This window comes from Hakea prostrata, chromosome 3 (genome assembly GCF_041222555.1).
Source record: "Hakea prostrata isolate BN-2017 chromosome 3, UWA_Hpros_2, whole genome shotgun sequence".
NCBI classification, from domain to species: Eukaryota; Viridiplantae; Streptophyta; class Magnoliopsida; order Proteales; family Proteaceae; genus Hakea; species Hakea prostrata.
In genome coordinates, this window is record NC_142602.1 from 198119 (window position 1) to 206206 (window position 8088).

The following is an 8088-nucleotide window of genomic DNA, read 5'->3' on the forward strand; positions in this document are numbered from 1 at the left end:
AGATGGTTCACTCCACAATAATGCACTCTTGGACAAGCTAGCATGGAAATTACTTACATAACCAAATTCCCATTGGGCTATAGTGATGAAAAATACTTATTATCCAAAATGTGGATTCTTGGAAGCCAAATTAGGGAGCTTCCCTTCGTGGGGATGGAGGAGTGTACCGCTTGGCCATGAGGTGTTGAGGAAAGGACTAGCATGGCACATAGGGAGAGGTGATAAGGTGAACATCTAGAAATCTATGTGGGTACCAAAGTTAGAAGACTGGACAATTCCTATAAGCGTTACATGATCTTACATAGTAAATGTAATCAGAATTAATGGAGAAGGATGGGTCATGGAATTTGTTTCCACCAGAGGTTAAGGAAGTGATTACCAGTATTCATCTTCCTATTTTTCCAATTGAGGATCAACTGATTTGGATGGCAGACCAGAATGGGCGATTCTTAGTCAGTTCAGCCTATCACTTGCTCAACAATGAGAATGATCAAAGAAGGAAGAGGAAAGCTTCTTCTTCCAACCTCAAAAAATAGGAGCTAATTGATAAATTGATCTAGAAGTGTATGGAAACTTCATGTATTACCTAAGGTGTGCCTCCTTACTGTTGAGAGCCTATAATCAAGCCTTGGCAATAGATGAGAATTGTCTGTGCAGGGGTATGCGTCTGGATGGAAAGTGTATTCACTGTGGGGAGGAGGAGACAACTAAACTTATCTTCTTTCACTGTACAGTCACTAGAGCAGTATGGATGGGATTGAATTTGGGGCTTCCTTTTGAAGAAGATCATGCAGCATCAAATGATGAATGTATAGTGAAATGGAAGCTATATGAGAGGGGTGTGGACAGGTTTGAAGGAGCTACAGGCACAAATTGGCTTCATCATCTGGTAATTGGCGTGCTTGAAACAATGACGATTTCATAGGTAAATAATGGTCCTCAATGGATGTGATATTGTGTGCCCAATGAGCTACTCAAGAATTTTTGAATGCAAGAATTAGCCATAGTCTAAGGCTGATTGAAGAGAAAAAAATGCTGGAACTGTCTAAAGTCCAAATAGGGGAGTCCAAAGATAGCCGACGGTATTCCCTAACACCTGAATTTTCAAAACTTTTTCCCTGAATCACCGGATCAATAGAAGTAGTAATCTAGTTTCTACCAGCATCACAAAGGTCCTTAACCTTCATAAAGAAATCTCTTCCCACTGGTAGAGATATGAAAGTATCATGATCCTTAAGACAACCATTAGGCAGCCATGGATCGTGCCATGCTAAAGTCTCAGTGCCTTCATGGATAAGGTATCTCACACATTTTCTAGCAGTAGGACGTAAGCTCAAAATAGCCTTTAGGGATCCCGAGCAATTAGGAATGGAGGGACCAAAGGGAATGATTCTTCAACCATCGATGATGAACGTATTACGCCCAACAATTGTTTTTATTAGAAATCAATCTCCAAACTTGCCATAAGAGAGAACTTGTTGGGGTAATTGTATTACAAATTCTTCAAACACACAAAAATGAAATTGCAATACAATTGAGATTAAGATCTTTAGCAAATCCGGAGAGCTTGAAGTTGCAACCAAACGAATCACCGATCGATGAGGTTGAGTCACACCTTGAGTGCTGTCTTTAAGGTAATTGATGCACCCTACTACCAAGGGTTCTTCGCACCACCACCTCCAAGATAAAGCAACCTCCAACTAGAAGATGAGGTAGTTCTTCTAGTCTCTTCAAGGAGCCAAAAGCTAGAGCACAACACTTAGACAAATTCAAAGAAAGAAATTAACTTTGTAAATTTAAGAGATGACTCTCTCCTAAATGTTTGGTAGGATGATATGAAAGGAGAACAATCCTCTGCTGTATCATCTTTAAGCAATTACTACTTCAGAAGACTTTGTCTAGAATAATTTGCGTGTTATAATATCAAACTTTATAAAACAAACAAACAAACAAATAAACAGACAAACAAAGAAACAAACAAACAAAATTCATTTACAATACAAACTAGGCCCAACCGGATTTGGTGGTGGAAATGCAAGTTATCCAACGCGAGTGTTTTTTTTTAATAGCACGTGTTGATTAGAGCCAAGATTAAGATGAGGGATTCCTTTTTCTGCAAGAGCGATCTAATTGCATGCCGCAGAATACGGCACGCCTAGTTGTGGTAATCCCCTAATTCATTGCCTTGAAACTTTCCTTGTTTCGTATCCTCAATGGTTGTCTCACACGTATCTGATAACACATGGAACAGGAAACTGGTTAGACGAAAATCAAACCCTTTTCCAAGCCCCCAAACAGATCCTCTCCAGTAATCCAGTGGACATCCAATGGCTAGAAACCAAAATGGAGAGGATCAAACCCTATGGATTAACCTTTCTTGTCTTTTCCTCTATTATTCAGTAATGGAAACCATAATAAATCTAGCCATATAGCTATGATTCTATGAAGCCACGCCTTTCTGCAGTTATCTTCTGATGGTAAGTGAAAACCTTGTGTCTACTTTTTGTTCTTGGATCTAACTAACTCTCAGTTTGTAAATGTTTATAGTAATATAACCACTGTAGAAGTAGTTATTATAGAGAAGAAACCCCATGAGAATCTCCATTAACGAACAGAGCAAAGTTATGGAAACTGACAGTTGGTTTATGTCATAATCATCTAAATGTATCTGTCTACCACCCTTTGGATTAGAGTTCTATAAAAGCAGGCTTCTAAAACCAATCCCATAAGCTTCTGTAGATTACAGACTTCTTCTTTGTTGTTCCTTCAATTATGTCTCCCAATTTCAGTTTTTTCTTTTTATTTGTTCTCTTGTTTAGATCAAGAACAGCATTGTCATCAAGAGCAGCACTGTCAACGTTCTCCTCCTCCTTTGCTTCTTCTTCTGAAATTATAATCAATTCAACGGCAGAATTTCGGGGCTACACTGCAATATCAGATTTCAGACTGTTAAATAGAAGAACTTTATTGGATTGTCTTGATCCAAATCCGTTTCTTCAGGTCAATATCAGTGGAGGAGGAGGGTCCGGTCTCTCGGATGATGAAAACGTTACAGTTACTGTTAGTGGGATTTTGCATCCTACAAAGTCTGATTGGGTTGCCATGATCTCACCCTCTTCTTCCAGGTTGACTGGGGAAAGGAAAAAAATATATTATATATGTATTCATTTGTATATTTATTATATCATGATTTTCTGTTTTGTGTGCAGTGCTAATGGTTGCCCTCTGAGTGAAGTATACTATTTTCAGACTGGAGATCTTAGTAAACTACCTCTCCTTTGTCATTATCCTGTAAAGGTAATAAACCCAACTGACAATTCTTAAGATCAAATTACTTGAAGGGTTTGAACTACATGAATAATGATCTTGATTTGGTGGAACTATAGGCCCAGTTCTTGAGCAATGATCCAGATTATCTGGGTTGCAAGAAACAAGAATGCAAGAGATACAAAGACGGCATCTGTTTAGTGAAAACTTGTGTTGGTTCATTGACATTTCATGTTATCAACATCAGAACACCTATAGAGTTTGTGTTCTTCACCAGAGGATTTGGTGAGCCTTGCATTTTAAGAAGAGCAGGTCCTGTAAACTTTTCTAATCCAAATAGCCCCTTGTATGGTCATTTATCAAGCGTAGATTCCACTGCTGAATCGGTAATTCAGTTTCCTTATGGGTATATTTAATTGTGTTTTAAGTAGCAACAGAAGTGTGAACTAATAATAAGATGACTTAATGTGTATTTTTGGAGCAGATGAGATTAACCTGGGTGAGTGGAGAAAGAGAACCTCAACAGGTTCGATATGGAGATGGAAAATTCCAAAGATCAGAAGTAACAACTTTTACACAGAAAGATATGTGCAGTGAGCTCTTTATCTCTTTTCAATCCCAAGTGGTTTTTCCTTTTTCTGTTTTCTTCTGTCCTCCTTACCATCCATGGAACATTCTATCTTTTTATTATTTTATTATAATTTCCTGAGTGAGCAAAATTCTTCATGTATTTGAATGCATCTGAGGCATCCAAACAGAATCCATTAGAGAGGGTTCTTACACCGATATGTGAAGACTCATTAGAAGCTAACTAATCTCTTCGATTTCAATCAAAACAAAATTTTTCCGCATCAACATTATATAACACCTTGCAAAGTAAAATTTTGAATGTAAAATGCATCTTAAATAGATTGTCACCTCATCCCATTTCCCCACCAAAAGAAATAAAAATTAAAAATTAAAATCCACATCCGTTGAGAAATGCTTGGAAGGTTACTACAGAAAATTTCTTGGGCAAAGGGCAATTTTTGATAGTTTCACTTTCTTTTGTATTATTTCTCTTAATGAGGATAAATCATGTAATTTTAAATTCTCTAGTCCGAAAAATATACATTTTTTTGAGTAGCATAATGAAAATATCTTTATCAGTATGAACGTTGCATAAAATCTTGATGATAATTCAACCTAGGTGTCATGAATTCTCTTAAATCAATAATACATTTCCTGGCCAAACTGTAAAATTTGATTTGACAAGAGATTAAGCATCTTTATGTATTTATTTATTTTTTGCTCAACATTTTCAAAGAGAATTTTGTTTAAAAATAAAAATTAAATACCCATTGACAAATTTTGGTTCACATCATTTTCCTTAGTAGAGGTTGTAAGTCACCTTAAATTAGGATTTAGTTCTTTTCTCTATTCTTTCCCTGCCTTTGTGATAATACTGTTTCGCTTCCACAGGTATGAAATTGTCCAAAATCTATCTTAAATTCTTAATGGTTAGATTCGTTTAGAAAATAATGTTTTCCCAAGAAATTCAAGACCAAAAATTGAAAACATAACCAAAAGAACAAGATCAATCCTTTCTATACATGGATGCTTGGTGGCCACAAATTTAATAATCCTTGCTAGACAAGAATGGACACCATGTGAATTAGATTTTGATGGTTAACTATTCCAAATTTAAACAGAAGCCATTGCGTGCCTATATCCTGCAAATCCTAAGTGCAGATCATAGGAGTTGGAGAAGAACCATTTAATAGCTTTCAAGGTGGAAGTCTGAACCTAAATCTCATGCATTTGGTTGTTTGTTGTTATATATAGGTTCGGCCGTAAAGAGCCCAGCCTTGGACTTTGGGTGGCATGATCCTGGCTACATTCATTCAGCAGTGATGACCGGACTTCAACCATCAACATCTTATCGCTATAAATATGGAAGGTAATTAATTTTTTTCCATTAATAGTATTATATAGACAAACAAACCAATTTTTTTGAAAAAATATTTTGTAATCCTTTATTGTTAATACGTAATTCTTCTCCTAGTGCAGTGACTCTGTTGGATGGAGTAATCAAATTCAATTTCGAACCCCACCAGCAGGAGGATCACCTGAGATCAAATTCCTTGCGTTTGGTGACATGGGAAAAGCTCCCTATGATGGGTCCGTTGAGCACTACATTCAGGTAAACTTGCTATAAAATCACTCGGTTGGAAAACTAAGTTGTTCTTTACAAAACTTCTTTTTTCCTTTCAAAACCTGGTTTTTCAAGTGTTTCTCAAAGTAGGGTTTCAGTGATAAATATATTGAGATCATTACATTTTCTCAGTAGACTATATTGTCAAATTATCAGCCAGGATCGAGATCAGTGGTAGATGCCATGTCCCAGGAAGTTTCATCAGGAAATGTAGATTCCATCTTCCACATTGGAGACATAAGCTATGCAACAGGATTCTTGGTGGAATGGGACTACTTCCTTCACCAAATTGTCACCTTGGCATCTCATGTTCCATACATGACTGCAATAGGAAATCATGAGAGGTAATTAATATTCTCTTCAAATGTAATTTGACTCTGGAGGTGATTAAAAATATGTCAAACTAGATATCCGGTCTAATGCTATTGCTAGGGTTATGGTTTAAGCAACGCTTTCTTTCAGCTAATATTGATAATCTTATGTTCTACAGTTAATTAGACTCTCCCATAAGACTCATTAGACTGTTGGATCGTAACCAATCCAATAGCCTATATTAAACATAATTTTATAATTCAAATATTTCTCATGCATGTGTATGCTTCTCATATTTATTGTAGAGACTATGTAAACTCGGGATCGGTTTATGCGACTCCGGACTCAGGTGGAGAATGTGGAGTGGCTTATGAAACATATTTTCCTATGCCAACAACTTCCAAGGACAAACCATGGTACTCACTAGAGCAAGGTCCTGTTCATTTCACTGTAATTTCGACCGAGCATCCTTGGAGCTTCAACTCTGAACAGGTAATTAATTAGACTATGTTTTAGGCCTTAAATTATTTTCTTTTAATCATATTCGAATATAATGAAAAATTGTTCCAGTACCAATGGATGGCTAAGGATTTGAGCTCAGTTAATCGATCAAGAACTCCATGGGTAATTTTCACTGGGTAAACAAGCGAATCTCTCTCTCTCTCTCTCTCTCTCTCTCTCTCTCTCTCTCTCTCTCTCTCTCTCTCTCTCGTAAATTATTTATAGTTGTAAGTTTATCGATGCGGACATCGACCTATGTATTCTTCGGTACCGGGGGAGTAATTCCAAGTGTGGATCCAAGGTTTGTCACAGCAGTAGAGCCATTACTGATGGACAACAAGGTAAGTAAAATGACTTTTCTACAATCTTGAGGGTCCTACTCTATTTTTCTCATCTTTATAGCGAGAATTATCAAATTGCTTAGTCGTGAATGTAACCTTCGGGTGAATCACATCATTCTTGTTTTTCACATTTACATTTAGGGTAATACGCTACTTTCAGAACTTCGTCGTGCAACTATTTTTTTCTTAAACAACAACAAAATGACTCAGTTGTCAATATGAAATCAGGTGGATTTAGTTCTATGGGGTCATGTCCATAACTATGAAAGAATGTGTGCTGTTTACAAGAATAGCTGTAAAGCCATGCCTACAAAAGATGCCAATGGGACTGACACATATGATAATACAAAGTACAGTGCTCCAGTTCATGTGATCATTGGAATGGCAGGATTTGAACTAGACAGCTTCCGTAGCAACGTAAGTTTGTAGCCTCCAGCATCGACAAGTTTATCGTTTGATTTTCCATTTACCAGAGAAAATTTTTCACCAATCTTTTCACTCGAACAGGTTAGTAGTTGGAGCTTAGTTAGGGTTTCTGAATTTGGATATGCAAGATTTCATGCCACAAAGCAAGAGATAAAGGTCGAGGTGAGTACACTTTAAACCAAATCTACATTCTTAGTAACTGAAAACCAAAGTCTCTCTTTTTTTCTTTTTCTTTTTTTTTCAAAGGTTAAAAACTGAAAATCAAAGTTAGGAAAGGCTTATGGCTTATCTATGCTCAATCTTGGTAGCAAGACTTACAAGACCCAAAAATGTCCGAAAAACTTTACATCCAAATTCATTATTTTATATTTCTTTTCCCTTATTAAACTCAACTGATTCTAATTTGTTTTGCCATGTTCGGTATGTGAATTCAAAGACAAGGATGGTTGAAGATAGTTTTTCGCGTGATCAAAGGCTAGTAATATCAATGTGGAGATAGTAGATATTTTAGTTCAAGGCCCCAAATATGTAAAGATATTTAAGCTGCCATTGGATAAGAGCTTATTATATTGAAATTGCCATGAACAATGCCAAATTGCTTCTGAATATGTTGGGAATAAACCTAAATATGCAGCGGATCAAAAAACAACACACAAGACACAGATTTACTTGGTACGTTCAAATGACCTACATCCAAGGATGAGTCTGAATATGCACAACTAATATCAATGTTAAATTGGGTACAAAAGGAACTCTCAAATATCTAATACAACAACTCAAGAGATCCAAGAGAACTCATGGTATAGCAAAAACAACCATGAAACGATCTCACCTGATTTGTACTCCACCGATAAGTCAACGAGCACTAGGAGGCCCAGCCAAAGACCAAAAAGCCTTCAAACAAATGAGAGAATCACCCTTAGTACCTCAAACCAGAGGCAGCAACAAGAGAGAAGAATCGCATCACACAGAGAGCGTAACACAAACCCAACAAGTATCACGAATGAAACCCTAAACCCATATTTTGGGAGTTTATAGTTACAGCAA

The 8088-nt window shown here is 36.7% G+C and overlaps 1 pseudogene; it reads left to right on the top strand.

The window, feature by feature from the left end:
- The first annotated feature begins 2766 nt into the window (after positions 1 to 2766).
- Positions 2767 to 7540, top strand: LOC149019806 (nucleotide pyrophosphatase/phosphodiesterase-like; annotated as a pseudogene).
- Positions 7541 to 8088: the final 548 nt, after the last annotated feature.